Source organism: Sprattus sprattus (genome assembly GCF_963457725.1).
Source record: "Sprattus sprattus genome assembly, chromosome: 16".
Taxonomy (NCBI): Eukaryota; Metazoa; Chordata; class Actinopteri; order Clupeiformes; family Clupeidae; genus Sprattus; species Sprattus sprattus.
The window spans coordinates 25,656,634-25,673,163 of record NC_137914.1 but is presented as its reverse complement, the minus strand read 5'-3'; the positions used below and the strand labels follow the sequence as shown (position 1 = coordinate 25,673,163).

General features: G+C 44.8%; 1 protein-coding gene across 1 annotated transcript in view; it reads right to left on the bottom strand.

The window, feature by feature from the left end:
• The window catches only part of src (v-src avian sarcoma (Schmidt-Ruppin A-2) viral oncogene homolog), a gene marked incomplete at its 3' end in the record, with an annotated part of 39,957 nt that extends 25,601 nt beyond the window's left edge, over positions 1 to 14,356 (bottom strand). Inside the window, exon 1 of the mRNA XM_080853295.1 lies at positions 14,283 to 14,356. The remainder of the gene's footprint in view (positions 1 to 14,282) is intronic.
• Positions 14,357 to 16,530: the final 2,174 nt, after the last annotated feature.

The following is a 16,530-nucleotide window of genomic DNA, read 5'->3' as shown; positions in this document are numbered from 1 at the left end:
TATCAGGTTAGAGCCCAGTGGAGACGGGGAATGCCCGAGTGAGAAACACACAACACTAGACGACAGCCAGTGACTCTTGGTGGTGGGTCCAATTTCAGCTGCTGTGAATTGTCACATCAGACCCAGTAGGACAGAATGGAGCAGCCCCACTTGCTCACGCATTTCAGGGTCTGAGAGGGCAGCCATGTCAGACTACCTCTGAACCTGGCTGCTGTCAGTAGCACTATTCACAAAACCTGGAGGCCCCAAAATCCCTATGGGGCAGTTTTTTGCCAGATGTGACAAAAACAGAGGAAGACAACAGCTTGTGAGATGACAGTCATTTAGTAACACTGTGAAGAGGGAGGTCTGAAATGGAGTAAAGTTCTGGTACTACAAGTGAATATTATGGAGCTGCATATCTGCTCTGTTTGGAGATTAACTAAAAGTAGATAAAGGAGGAGATCTTAGCTCATTTATTTGCACCACAAAAGTGGGATCAGCAGTTTTTTGAATGGCAGTGTTTCAAAGAATTCCTACCGCCAGGCCCAGGTTTAAAGACTGGGGAGAGTTTTTTGGGAAGCATTTGGCTCAACCTCCTATTTACATGAAGTTTGTCTAGATGATGAGCCTCTGGAATGCAACTCTGATGATGTTTCTGCCAGAAACGTCATGCTAATAACAGCCCTTACACAGCTGCCTCATCCCACCCTAGTTGTGTGTGTGTGTGCATGTGTGTGTGAGTGTGAGAGAGAGTGTGTTTGTGTGTGAGTAGAGGAACTCCCCTCACCCAACCAGCCGCACAGCCGGTGGCTGTAATTGGGGTCAGTATAATTTTGCAAAGTCCAAAGTGCCGTATCTGTACAGAACAGAGAGTCCAGTGCTGACCTTGTTTAGCACACCTCTGAGCTAGCTGGGAGCACTAGCAGCGCAAGCATATGGAAGCGCAGCGCAGCGCAAAGCAGAGCAGAGTAGCCAGATTGCTCAGTGCAGCTAGAGGGAATCAGCAGACCTTTTTCCAAATCACTGAGGCCACAGTCAGTCAGTCAGCCAGTCATTTCCTCAGTCCGTCAGTCAGTCAGTCAGTCTGTCTATCTGTCTCCCAGTCACGCTATCAGATGTCCACAGACACGTGTGCAAACAGACACACGGCCCTGTGCTGCACACATCCTCTACCACTGCTAAATATGGCCAACAAGCCTTTAGAGGCTCTCATCTGAGGCTCTCTGTACCACAGGGAAGAGGGAGAGAGGGAGAGAGATGGGGGAAGGAGAGAATGAAAAAGGAAGAGAGGGGAAGGGAGAGGGGGAGTGTGGGGGTGAGGAAAAGGAGGGAGAGAGAGACTTGGAGATGGGGGATGGGACAAGAACAGAGGGAAGGAAGAGCGAGAGGAGATGAAGAGAGGGGGAGAGATGGAAAGGCAGAGCAAGAAATAGACAGTAGAGGGAGAGAGAGAGTGAGAGAGAAGGGAGGGGTACAGATAATCCTCTAGGGTTTAGTCCTCTCCCATTCTGCGATTCTCTCCAATCCCTACTGAAGACTTACAGCGGGGAAGAGGGAAGAGAGGAGATACGATGGCATCCATCTTTCCCTCAACTCTGCAAAACATCACATGGGGGGAAGAAGCCCACACAGATTTAGCCCATAGCTTCAAACACGAAGATGAGAGAGAGGAAGGTCTTAAGACTCTTCCGCACTGGAAAGCACAATCATGCTAAGCAACTACAGGTGGAAGAGGCAGGCCAAAAAGCCCCCATTTCCAAGAGAAATACATCCTTTGCAAGCTCACTCTTTCTGCTTTGAAGCCATGTGCTGAATTCACTTGCAGTTTTCTGAAACAAATGAGTGCATTTTTAGTAACTGAATGCAAGCCAGCAAGTGTGGAACGAATTATGTCAAATAGTAGGGATGCACCGATCCGATATTTGTATCGGTATCGGCAGGGGCGTATCTAGCCCCATTTTGGGGGGGCTGAAGCCCCCCCAAAAGTTTCATTAGCCCCCCCAAACAAAAATGGTTTAATTTTTTTTATTCTGAGATCGTCAAACTCACACCTATCAACCAATTTTGTGAACGTATTAAGTTTCATTTTTAGAGTTAGAAATAAAATAGTCTCGAGTTGCACAGGACTCCTGCCTGTTTGAGACTGTTGTGTGGCAAGCGCACAGCTCTGTTTGGTCGTGCGTACCTGCGTGCGTTAGTGAGTGAGACAGAGCGTGCAGACAGACGGTGACAACGTCAAATAAACAGACTGGGAGCGACTGTCCGACTCAAGCCGGAAAAAAGCTGTGAAAGTATATATAGCGCATTTAAAATGGAAAACTAAACGAAATGGTTAAATCATCGCGGGTTTATTATAGATGTCGTGGCTATTTTGATCATGCCGGTTCATTGATCCTGTGGGTATGCTAGCCTACTCAGTAGCTCAGCCAGATATAACTAGCTAGTGAATTCCAGCCTACAACGTTAACCGTTGATGCCGCCCCATGTTAATAGTTTGAATTATACTGAGGATTGGAAGGAGAAAGCGCCGGAGAAAAGTACTCCGACTGCCTTTATCACAAGGTATGTTTCATCGTAAATACACACACCCAACAAGGCCCGCCCATTGCAGCTGCCCCATCGTAAGTCTGAGCTACACATTTCAGGTCCTCAATACCATGAGCAACTAATTGATCCTCAATTGCAGTGCTAATTGAGACAGCATCAAAGTGAGTCAGTTCTGTAAGGGATAGCAGCCTTTCCCTAAAAGCATCCTGTGAAACATATCTGACACAGAGGGCCAGCAGTTTAGTCTTTCCATTTCTGGCCTCATCAGCCATAAAGGCGTACATCTTTGACTCCCTCATCTCTCTTACAACAGCTGCTGTTATTTTAAAATGTTTTCTCTAAAAAGTTTATCTTTCTATATACAACTAAATAAAATTCCAGTATCAACATTCTTGTATTAATTGGCTTTCATTAATTCACCTGGGGTAGATATGCATGTTTTAGGATCTTTATCTTAGAACACATAACAGAACAATGTTAATAGCTGGGAGACAATGTCACATTTCATTTGATTGTCTTCTGTGAAACAGGCAACTAATCTGTCTCTTTTCATTAAATGATTATGCTACAGTATAATAAGCACCTCTCAGCAGATGTATTCAATATGTTGTTGTGCCATATTTTAAATCTAAATGTGTTAATTTCTCACCTAAAACCCACTAGAGGACACTATTTAAAAGAATATTTTCAAAAAAAATCTTCTGGGGGAGCATGTCCCCAGACCCCCCTAGTTCTGTTGGGTACAGGACAAATAAAAGGTTTTCTCTAGGGGCTTAGCCCCCCCAAAAGTCGGAACCTAGATTCGCCCCTGGGTATCGGTACCGATATTGAAGACATTTCTAGTTCGGGTATCGGTGACAATTTTTTTTTTTTTATGTTTATGTATATAGGCAGTGTATTATGAGTGCACGTTGCTATTAGTAGCGATTAGCATGCTAAGCGTAGATTTAGTTATGTCCTGATGTTGATTCGCTCTAATAAAGATGGGTTCATCCTGTTTGATTTCGACTGGATGAGCTATGAATGAGATTCATGTTGCCTTGTGTAATGTCCACAATTATATGTATCGAGTAATATTAGTTGTGTAATTGTTATCGTGTAGCAATAACTCATGTTAAAGTAATTCAGTGCAGTGCTAATTAGTCCCCATTCTCATTGAAGACACTCACATATGTAGGATCACATGCATCGTCATGTAATGGAAATTGATGAATGCACATTAAAGGGAGATAAAGAATACTGCTTTGGTAATCGTGGGTCTTTTAACAGACTAGAACCAGAAAATACATTAACAGGTCACCATGCTGAGCCTCTACAATGTAACGTAAAAGTTGGCGCTAGCGGATATATGATTGCTAATACTGATATGAACACTAGCTCTAGTTAGAACGTACATTATTTGTGATTATTTTTAGCCTATGTTATGAATTGATAGTGATGACTAGACATGATGTCAAGTAGCAAATGAGCAAAAAATGCAACAAGATCTCATGTCATGCACTCCTCATTTCTCCCTCTCACACTTGTGGTCACACACATACACACAGTTACCAGTTTCGCGTTGTTTTTTTATTTTGGTATCGGATCGGTATCGGCCGATACTAAACCTCAGATATCGGTATCGGTATCGGAGGTGAAAAAAGTGGATCGGTGCATCCCTATCAAATAGGGGTTTAAATAGTGTTTAACAACACAAACACATTGGTCAATCAAACAACTAAAAATGAATGAAAATATGGAGGCCAATGCCCTAAATAAGAATGAGACCATGTCCATTTAGTGAACAGAGCTGAACTTCCAGTTGGCTTGTAGGGCTGTGGTCGCTCTGAGCGGGTAGGGATCAGCCACAGCAAGCGGATCCCGCAGACCCACAGAGCAGTGAGGTCGCCCAAAGGCAGACAAAACCCCATTCACTTCCATGCCAAACAGCTCAGCAACTCAGATGAATGTAATGTGATGTGTTCAAACGCTGACACAGATAGGCCACACTTCCTGTGGCCATATTTGGATATTATGTTTTATGTAGTAGTATTGATATATGAACTGTGTCCATGACCAACCATCTTGATCATCTAAAAGAACATTCCCTTGAGTTCCTGCTGCCATGGTTCATTCACCTGAAAGCAAACCTCCAAACATTCAGCCATGTCTAAAACACGTTCTCCTCTCCTCTCCTCCCCTATAATCTCACCACACATGACCTTTCACAACAAACACTGACAGTACTTTCCCATTTCCCTAACACAAATACTCTTCACAATGACACAGGCAGGCACACCTCGAACTGTGTGCTGAGGGTAAGTGGGCACAGTGACGTCAGGCCCTAATGTTATCTCTGAATCCCTTCACAAGGGGGACAGGGCTCTATACGAGAACCAGGGCAGCTGTGGATTTATGTATATGTGTGTGTGTGTGTGTGTTTGTGTGTGTGTTTGTGTTAAAGGGTGAAATGGTTAATGGTTTCTGAGAAATCATGTTTTATAGATGCAAACATTCCAGGAAGGTAAACAGAGGACAGAGGTTATGCAGCAAAAGCAAGAACTAGCTGCACAGATGCCTTCACATCAGTACCACTAGAGCACAACCCCCAAAAGACATCGCCACTCAGCCCACGAGCGTGTGTACAGGCCAGTCAAGTGTTTACATATATGTTTGATTGAGCGTGTCTGAGTGCCTGGGTATGTGTGTGTGTGTGTGTTCTTGCGCATGCGTAGTAGAAGAGTAGTAGGTGGAAGACAAGAAGAGATAAGACATACCGCATAGCGGTGTGTAATATGACTGAATGAGAGAATGAGCAAGAATTAAGTGAAACTCAGAAATGAAAACACTATTGGAAAATATATGAAAAGACAGAATAATATATATTTATATAACTGTTTTATTTAACACTGTAAAGACTGACATATCCAGAAGACGTGTGTCAGATTGCAAACAAATATGATACAACAGCCGTTAAAGGGTTAGGTAAAACAAACATGTCATGCGTTGGGTAAACAGAGGAGAGTGCATTGCATTTACACAGATACTGGCCAAACCGGGGAGGCGGACACCAATATGGACTTTTTTTTTTTTGAGAGGTTGGAATGAGTCAGTTGCAGCGCCGCCTATGGATGAAACTCACAAAATGTGGCATACGTCAAAGGAATGTGATAGCAATGCAGTGAGTCAAATTTCGGGAACTTTGAACCTTTACATCACAAGATGTTCGCTAGTGAAGCAGTTGACTTTTCCATTGAACAGTAGTCACTTGGTGGCGCTACTCAACAAATTAATTGTAATGAACTAGGCTAAATTGCCATAAAATGAATTGGATTGGTGATCGAAAGCCTTGGAAATCGGTAAAAAAAATAACCAGAAGAAATCTTTGACAAACACCATATGACAATAGTGTAGGCCCTTCTGTGTTTGTGTGTGTGTGTGTGTGTGTAGATGTTCGCCTCATTCAATGACACACAGACTCTGTCAGTGCTCAGGAATGTGAGATGTATGAAAAGACAAGTTCTAACATAACCATTCTCTTTCCACTTCTCCCCCTCTTCCCCCTCTATCTATCTCTAACATTGACAAATACACACAGACAGACACACACCCACACACATACCTCACTAGGTACAGATATCCTAGACTGACTACACTCAGATTAAACATTCCAGAACACAATAATCCTCACACACACACACACACACACACACACACACCGCAAGTGACTCATGACAGCATTGAATGATAAGTTGACTGTGTGGACAGCAATGGGGAAAAGGAACAGCAATAGAGGAACTGGTTATTGAACAGGAGAGAACAGAAAACCTTCCAGCCTGTGCCTGAATGCGGGGGTGCAGCAGGGGACTGACACATCCCTCAGAGAGGAAGAGAGACAGAGGAATGAGACCAAAATAAAACGGATACAGGCAGGACAACATGACGTCCTCTGAGTCACAGGCATGCACAGTCCATGTTCAAATTTGAACTTAGACATGACAGATAAACCCTAAATCCTGTCGTTAAGGTTTAAGTGAGCCTTGGTAGACCGCAGTGAAATAATCATCCATCGCTATGCTTCACATTAAAGACGATTCAGAAATGATCAGTTCCGTGGCCTCACAAACACACCTGATCATTTCCATTAGAATGTTGGGTCAACATAAACCCTCTTCACCAAGCCGGAGCTCAGAGTCAAATCAGCAGAGTGTCCCTGGGCACACCCTGCACAGTCACGCATCGCTACCACACACACACACACACACACACACACACACACACACACACACACACACACACACACACACACACACACACATACATACACACACACACACACACACACACACACACACACACACACACACACACACACACACCAGCGTCCAACAGAGCACCATAGCAGATTTGGAGGAGGGTTAGGGGCTGGGTCTGAGAGGCGGTTCACATCAGCGCTGCTGCACAAGCCTTTGTTCATGTGGGGCTGATTTTAATATTTAAGTGAGCCCTGGCAGAGAGTACGTCTCATGAGCACACACTATTCTCAGAGCAAATCTTGTCTAACGCATCTCATCAGACTGATCTGAGGTCAGGCTTTCCCTGTGCCCATTCAGTGGCCATTATTATGAGCAGAGCCTCCTGGCTGACGCTGGACAGCACTGGCACAGTTGGCTGACTGAAACAAGCATGCCAGAGGGGGCAGCTCAGGTCAGTCGATAGGGAGTCCTGCTGCTGACTCGTCTCACTGCAGGAGATTGAGTGGGACTGCTCCCATCTCTGATCAGCAGGGTGCCCCCCCTAGGCAGACACAGGCACACACACACACACACACATGCAGGCACACACACCACACATACGCAGGCACACACACACACACACACACACACACACACACACAGGCACACACACACACACACACACACAGGCACACATACACACACACATACACAGGCACACACACACAGACACACACACACGTACGCAGGCACACACACACACTGACTCACACACACGCACAGCCAGTTATTCAAAGGCACATATATCAAAGGGAAGACTTGTGAGTTTTATAAGTAGTGAAAGACTCCCTCACTGTGGTCTGTCTAGTATCTCTCATGAGGTACCTGACTTCATAACAGCCCTTCAGATTCTGTGTGTAGAAGGCAGTAGGTACAGGCTGGTGTGTCTGAAAGGGAAGTCAAGACTGCCATAGGCAGGACTTAACACCAGCCGAAACATCACATCCTGGTTTGTGTCTTAGCCAATCCTCTCACATCGTCCTGTGTTCACTCACTTGAGTCTTCTGCTCCAGATCTCTGAGTTTTACTATTTACTGTAAGTCACTTCAAGATCTGTACAAAAACCTGCCGCTATCTCTGAGAGATGCAGGCGCATTTGGTTCACTGAAGTCAATTCTGACATTCCTGAGGTGTCCTGTTCAGACATGTCTGTGGTCCTGTGAGAAACCCGACGGACCAGCCTGGCATCCCAATGGATCCTGAAACAGGAACTGTGCCAGGCACTGCAGGGATGGGAGTTCGACATGAGAACACAATAGTCCCAAGCGGATTCGTTTCATGCCATTGGGTTGTTCTCCAAAATACTCCCACCCGTACACTCCCTAGGGCCCAGTGAGTCTGAAGAGGACCAAACACATTTCTGAGATATTTAGCCATTCCATCTGCTGTGTGTGTTGAATGAGAGAGTGAGTGTGTGTGAAAGAGAGAGTGAGTGTGTGTGAAAGAGAGATGCATCTGTTACTGAGGGCCACCAAAGAAACCTTTCTCCATCGCAGCGGGTCCATAAAAGGGGGGGAAAGTGGAAATGGGGGGGGGGGGGGGGGGGGGAACTGGCGTTTAAGGAGTAAAGAAGACAAAAGAGAAAAGGCGAGAGGAAAAGAGAGAACAGAGGACGGATTGAGAGGAGGAGAAGGATGATGCCTACAGACCCGTCTCTTGTCCTCTTATATGAGAGTTCACAGGAAGTGGGACTCTTGGAAAGACAGAGTCTCTGTGTTTCACAGATCGACGGGAGAGTCACATCCTCCACAAAGACACACACACACATTTCACACGCTCTCAGACACCCTAACTGTGTTGTTATCTCCCTTGCAGTGCAACAGACACCATAACCAGCAGTGTACAGTATATGATGGAGCCAGAGGTTTTGCATGTCCCCTTAACGCAGATTTACATTCAGTGCAGCCCTGTGTTATGCCCGAGTACACACCATCACAAGAGACACTTAGCTGAGGGGGGTCAGGCCCACTAACCTCAAACAGAAGCTGGAAAATGAGAGAACAAAAGATTTCTAGTTCTAAATGTACTATTTTTACACTTGCTATTTATTAACCAAGCCTGGATTTCCTCCATGCAGTGTTTCCCCAGATTGTTAATAAACACTTCCTTGTTTCAGGCCATTTCAGTCTGGCCCTGTTAGTGCTCTTGGCACCTGCACCTCTTATTCCTGACACAGAGGTCATAGGGGTCAGGAGGAAAAAGCTACAGGTGCACTAACAAGGAAACCAAACAGCCATGGACCCCCCCCCCCCCAATGTGGAAAAGCAATAAAAAGAGGCCACTATCACAGCCTCCCAGCTCCCTCCTGCGCGCTGGCAGTCGGAGGAGTGAGCAGGCGGTGTTTGGTGCCCTTCCACGTGGTGGCAAACTAATTAGTGAGGAAAGTGGGCCAATGTGGCAGGGGAGAGAGAGCGAGGATGCGCTGGCGACCGGCACACGTTTGGCCCTCTTTACCCCATCAAACATTCATGGAGTATGGGGGCAGGGGAGGGGTGGGGGCAGGGGGAGGGGTTGGGTATGGCCCTGGTCATCTAAAAACCTTTATGTACGAAGCAAGATGAAAGAGTTTCCTTCAGAGCCAAATGGGCATCTGACAAATGATTTTATTTGTGTGTGTAGAGTGTTTTTTCTCATGACCTAGTTTTCAATTCACACAATACAGTTTTTTTATATTCCAAAGCTTTAAGTGTAGTATTTAAAAGTAATCATCATCTTGTTCACACTATGAGCTGAAGATGATCTCGACTGAAAGTAGGAAATAAGACATCCTGCACACAGACAAACTGCACAGCTTGTGGTCTGAGGACTGCCATTTGCCTGTCATTTCTGTTTCAAGGACACACGTGACAGATCCCATCATCTTCTCAGCCTCAGTGACCCACAGCATCCATATCTGCTCCCCTTCTGATCAGAGGCAAACGGAGCGGATGATCTCCATTACCCATGATTCCTCTCGCCAAGTGATCATCCTCCAGCCCAAACATGCTTTCCTTTCCAAATCAACTTTCCGACTCGTGCCAACCTCCCTCTGCTGCCAACCCTGCTGCTTGAGTCTTCCCTCGTGCTGGCCTGATCTCCCTGCTCTGGGGCTGCCCGAGTCTTCCCTGGTGCTGACCCGATCTCCCTGCTCTGGAGCTGCCCGAGTCTTCCCTCGTGCTGACCCGATCTCTCTGCTCTGGAGCTGCTTGAGTCTTCCCTCGTGCTGACCCGATCTCTCTGCTCTGGAGCTGCTTGAGTCTTCCCTCGTGCTGACCCGATCTCTCTGCTCTGGAGCTGCCCGAGTCTTCCCTCGTGCTGCCCCGATCTCCCTGCTCTGGAGCTGCCCGAGTCTTCCCTCGTGCTGACCCGATCTCCCTGCTCTGGAGGGTGCTCGTTGTCTGTGCTCTCACTACCCCCTTCCTCCATCTTCAGCTCAGGAAACAACACATTTGACAGCAAACCACTTGCTTTCCTCCTTTCTTGCTTTCAGTCCTTCTTCATTTGAAAGGGCAGTTCTTACCGTCTCCTGAAGGCCTAGCACAAAACCCTCCAGAACAACGTGACCATTGATGACTAGAGCCTTGCGCGTTTGCCACCACGCCACGCTATGCCGAGCCACAACCCAATGCTCCGCTAAGCTCGGCCGAGAACCACGCCACCAATTAAGCAGCCTTCGGGGCTCCAGAGCCTCTTACGAGTGATCTCATTTGGGAGGCCCCAGTCTCAAAGGCTTCCTCCACATTCCACCAGGCATTAAAAGGCCACTCCAACAAGCCCCTCCTCCCACTTCCCAATCACAACTATGAAGTCAGGCCTTCATACTCCACTGGGCAGTACACCACACAATCTACAGTAACACGGCACCAAAGGATGTGAGTACACCACACAATCTACAGTAACACGGCACCAAAGGATGTGAGTACACCACACAATCTACAGTAAAGCAGCACTAAAGGATGTGAGTACACCACACAATCTACAGTAACACGGCACCAAAGGATGTGAGTACACCACACAATCTACAGTAACACGGCACCAAAGGATGTGAGTACACCACACAATCTACAGTAACACGGCACCAAAGGATGTGAGTACACCACACAATCTACAGTAACACGGCACCAAAGGATGTGAGTACACCACACAATCTACAGTAAAGCAGCACCAAAGGATGTGAGTACACCACACAATCTACAGTAACACGGCACCAAAGGATGTGAGTACACCACACAATCTACAGTAACACGGCACCAAAGGATGTGAGTACACCACACAATCTACAGTAACACGGCACCAAAGGATGTGAGTACACCACACAATCTACAGTAACACGGCACCAAAGGATGTGAGTACACCACACAATCTACAGTAAAGCAGCACCAAAGGATGTGAGTACACCACACAATCCACAGTAAAGCAGCACCAAAGGATGTGAGTACACCACACAATCTACAGTAACACGGCACCAAAGGATGTGAGTACACCACACAATCTACAGTAAAGCAGCACCAAAGGATGTGAGTACACCACACAATCCACAGTAACAAAGCACCAAAGGATGTGACATACACTACTCCACTGGGCAGTACACCACACAATCTACAGTTACACAGCACCAAAGGATGTGACATAAACTACTTCAGTCACTGTTATTGAATCTGTGCAAGATGGATGCATACTTTTTTCTCTGTGGAGGAAGATTTTATTGTTGCTCTCTTTAAAGTCACCCTATCCCATCACACTAGGCGGAGTAAAAGGAGGGGTGCCGAGAATGAGAGCAGCTGAAGCATGTCAACCTCCAGCATAAAATTAGTGCCTTTCTGGGCATCCACAACCCACCACTCTACAATAGTAAATGCAACCTCAATGCATCTATGAGAGACCATGGGGAGTGGGGTTCATAAAAGAACAGGCTAATTTTAAACCTGTGAAACCACATGTAGTGATAGACAGAGAAGAAAACTCATACTTCCAACAGCATGTATTTTACGTGCAAGTCCTGATGTGGTACTGAGAGTAAGTTAACATTAGAGTCACACTTCCACAGTTTGTATGCTGAGTGAGGGGCATATGTAGATTTGGGCAGGAGCAGATTATTCTCAGTCAATAGACCACTCCACCTAGGTGGTGAGCAAGGGGCTTTAACACCTCTTTTCCTTTTGATGAGTGGTTTTCAAGGTTAAATGTGTACGCATGGCGAAAAAGAGGATTTTAAAACCACATTTATTTATTTGACCATATATGTGATTGTGATGTGATGTCACTGTGTAATACTACACGATGCTTACAGAGAGTGTGTATCAATTGCCAAGTGAAATTTTATGGTGGAACTGTGAACTTTGTGTTGGAAATGTTGTGGTGGAACTGTGTATTCCTGTGAAGTGCATCTTTTGGAGGGAATCTTGTTTGTGTTTGTGTGTGTGTGTGTGTGTGTGTGTGTGTGTGTGTGTGTGTGTGTGTGTGTGTGTGTGTGTGTGTGTGTGTGTGTGTGTGTGTCTGTGTGTGTCTGTGTGTGTGTCTGTGTGTGTGCTCGTGTGCATGTGTGCATGCACCATAATTCTGCATTATGTTATGTTGACACACCATTCTTTGCTCACGATGCATTCACCAAAACAAACTCACGCTCCCATACCACATGCATGTCTGCACATACGGATACATAAATTAGAACACATGGGGCATGAACAACAGAGAACACTTTGGCAACAATGTCATCCCTGGGTCAAGTCTACTGGTACAAAGCGCACAAAAAATATGATAACATTTACTCTTAATGCAATTCTTCATGAATAGATGTACACGGCTGCTCATAGATGTACCCATGTTCAAGCCATCAATAGACAATCTTCTCCTCAGAAACCACATGCATTATGCACACTTAGGGCAAGAAACACTACTAGCCAAATCATATATGCATCGGGGGAAGAAAATATATATTCAAAATCGAATCAAATGTGCAATTCAATCTGCATAACATGGAATTACACAGACTACAATTTAAGGAAGCCTTCAGGGTCTGATAGATTATGATTCCAAAAGGCAGAAGGTCAGATGTGCTATGATGTGTATCTTCTACCAACGAACAAGTAGACATACATTGAATTTGCCAAAACTAAGAAAAAAAGTTTCTGTGAACTGTACTTTAACTATCATGTGATTTATCATGTCAGTTCTGAGCTATGTTTCACATCCAGTAGTGGAGTTTCAGATCCAGTAACAAACTGAGCCCAGGGCCTAGAGCCAAGGCACGGTTACCAAAGATGTGAAATACAGCAGCACCTTAATTCTAGAGTCTCACACAGTTTCCAGTCAAAAAAAAAGAAAGCTCAACCAAAAGCTCAAGAACATATATTTAATGGTTCTAATTTTCTTAATTAATTACAGAGTTATTATTTATTACACACCATTAGCCTATTTGAAAACATTGCATGTTGCCATGAGTCTTGACATAAAACTTCAGTGTCATTTGTGTTGTCACAACAAACCAGGGATCAAGAGCAGGACAGTTTCCTCTTTGGTCACATGCTTTCTGTATATGGCCATTATGGAATACAACAATAGTAATAATAAAACAGGGTATTCTAAAAAGAAATGAGTCCAGTCAGCCTCACGCTTGTTGAGAGGTGGGCAGCCTGGGGTTGATGCCGTCTGACTCACACTCACTAGGCGAACTCTAATCCTTCAGCACTGGCCAATTCAAAGCTGCTTCACAGCAGAGCTACTAGCACAAACAAACCTGCTCACCAGGTCGAGCCTGCTCCTAATCAAGCACTGTATGCACTTCACCTTAAAGTCTTGCTCAATAAGACATGTGTTTAGTGAAGCAGTCCTTCAGCCCACAACAGCAACAAAATATGAATTTCCAAATGCCAGAACAGTGTAACTAAATCACTATTTTGTTTTTGAACGATAGGGTAGACTGTAGGATTGAGTCATTTCAGTTTGTCAAGTCTACCACTCCCTGTACCGCACTCTACCTTTTCAGGGTATAATTTCAAGGCAATAAGAAGTCAGAAATTTACATCTTCAGTCCCGTAGTATAGGCTAGTCAATTATAGGGCGTAAGAGCGGGCATAAGTAGGCTAAGCCTATACTTTGACAAAACACAGGTTATTGTCACAGCATAAAACGACCCATAAAAGATTGTTGGTTTCGCAGCGGCTGGGATCTCAAATACATTAAAGGTAGCCTAACTGATAACGGCGATATTGACTGGGTCACTGACGACTCATGTATAAAATGTCTTCACAGCAGTTGCTGATGGAGAAGTAGCCTACCTTACAAAATTCCCAAAATGAATGCTGGTGATTCCGATATCTCGAAACGCGCCAGCCGAGCAATCAAAACAAAATGAATATTCCAAAAAGGCTACGTAGGCGCTACGCTACGCGGCATATGATCTCAGATATCACACAATACCGAGAGCACAGCATTGTGTTTAAGACAGCCTTTGGTTTTTATCCTGACACATATTGAACACGAAGACGACAAGTTACTCACCCCAGTTAAACGTCAGTGACTTCTTTGTGAAACAGATGTTTTGTTGGGCTTGCGAATGTAAACAGAGACGTAAGGTCGTTCACTCTGTCATCGATGAAAGTCTCAATAATAAGCGATATCAGTGTTCACAATAGAGAGCAAACTGCGCGATGAGAAACCCCATTCAGTGAATTGACAGGGCGGGTGAGTGAGGTCATGACGGGGATTGCCTGAGATTCTGAACGGCATCAAACATCGTAACAGCAACAATACAATGTTTCTAATCCAGTAACTGCCGTCTGTAGAAGGGATACCCACCCTCTCTGCGTTCTACTCGCCGTCGACAACCAAGGCAGATTCCGATGTTACAGCTGGCTTAAAAAAAACAGCTTCAACATGCCGAGACGCGTAGTGGGCTTGGTTACGTCGAAACTAGGAGAAATCAAAACCGCCGCGGTGGCTTGCCGAATGGAGAGGCTGAAGTGGAAAGGGGAGGGTGGAGAGGAGGATAGGATACAGGGTAAAGATGAGGAGGGTGAGATGAAGCGGTTTCGGTGCAGGCTACAGTGGGCATCCACATGTGGCCTGCAAAATCATGACAGTAGCTTCATGAGGTCTGAGGTTTCTTAACATCTATGATGAGAGGCAGCTATGCAGACCCAATATCGGTCGGTTTCTCTACAATATTTTCTCCTTCGTGACCCATAGCATTTTTTATGTAGTTGAGCGGTGGAAATGTAGCATATCAGTCATTATATCAGACAGCCATTGTTGGCAGGCAAATCACTTTTGGGGCAGTAGCCTAATGAATGTTTAGCTTTCAAAGTTCCACCACGGTTTCGAAAATGGAATGTGGATAGATCTACTTCCTCTCAGGCAGACGTTTTCAGTTTGCAGCACTTAAAAGGGTGGCTCCACCGAATGTGAACACTCCATCATCCACTCAACCTAGTGGCAGTAGTTGTCCCTGAAAGGTTTGATTTTCAGTATAGCCTAATATGAGCTATCCAACAAAGTGATAGTGATAAATAACTGCACACAATTCACTCTGTGGGTACAACACAGACCTGTGCTTTTCAATGAAAGACACTGCTACTGTCTAACTGCTTCTGTATTTAACAGAAAAATGCGTCTGATATGAGGTTTCTCTGGAAGCATAAGAGATAATGGCAGCATTTTTTAAATTGTTTGGCAAGCTAGCCACTGCATATTATTATGGAGTGTACTTTGCTGTGTGTGTTTATTGTCTGTTAAAGGACTTCTTTGAGGAAAAAAAATAGAAACTATTAGTAGGCTGAAGGCTATTTGGTGTAATGGAATGTTATTTTATGCTCGGCTGGGATTCCAACTCATAGTTTTAGTTTAACAAGTCCAGTGCCATTAACTATAGAGTTAATTGGGGAGGGCTATAGCCTGTTTCCTAAAATTGATTAATCTTTTCTTTGTAAATTTTTTTAATAATTATATGAATATGACATAGCAAGAGTCATGGAGAAGCACAATTGAGCAGATTACTGCATTTGTAATTCCGTATGGAAATTTGGGTATGAAAACAGTGGTTCTCTTTCTGTTTGTTTCTGAATCTCTGTCAGTCACTCTCTGTCATCACCCTTGTCATGGACTTGAAAAGACACACACAGAGGCAGACTCTCACACAGCTTCATCTCCGATAGTCAGCAATCTGTGGGAGGAGAGAAAGATCATGGCGTAAGGGGGAAGCCATAGTGTTTGGACAGCTAATGCCCAAGAATAGAATTATAAGATATATTTTAAATGATAATTAGTGGATTTATTTGACATTGATATTCCCTTGCAGTGAGAATATCCTAGAAAAGCACAGGGGAGGTTGTATGGATTTAGTGTATTTTGTCTAGCCTATATATTTAGGATTAGAGTGCTTAAATTCAACACATTTAAAATCAATGTCTCTAGCATGTGCCCTAGAGGGGACCAAAGTCAGGCCAGAGCTGGATGATTTCATAACTGAGCAGATTCCTGCGGAGGAGCTTGTGGAAACAAAGAGGAACGTAAGGCTGACAGTCTGCTCATGTTATCGCAATGCAAATGCAAATACCTCTACAAGTTTCAGCAAGACCTTCCAGGGACATTCCGCAGCAGACACATGTTACACATATATGCACCTCACTTTCTCTTTCCTTCCCTCCCTCTTTCTCTCTCTGTGTCTCTGGGTTCTGTGCTTTCTCATGGTGGGGTAATAATCCTGAAACAGCAGGCCATTATGAGATGATGATGGTGGTATGTGGCAGTT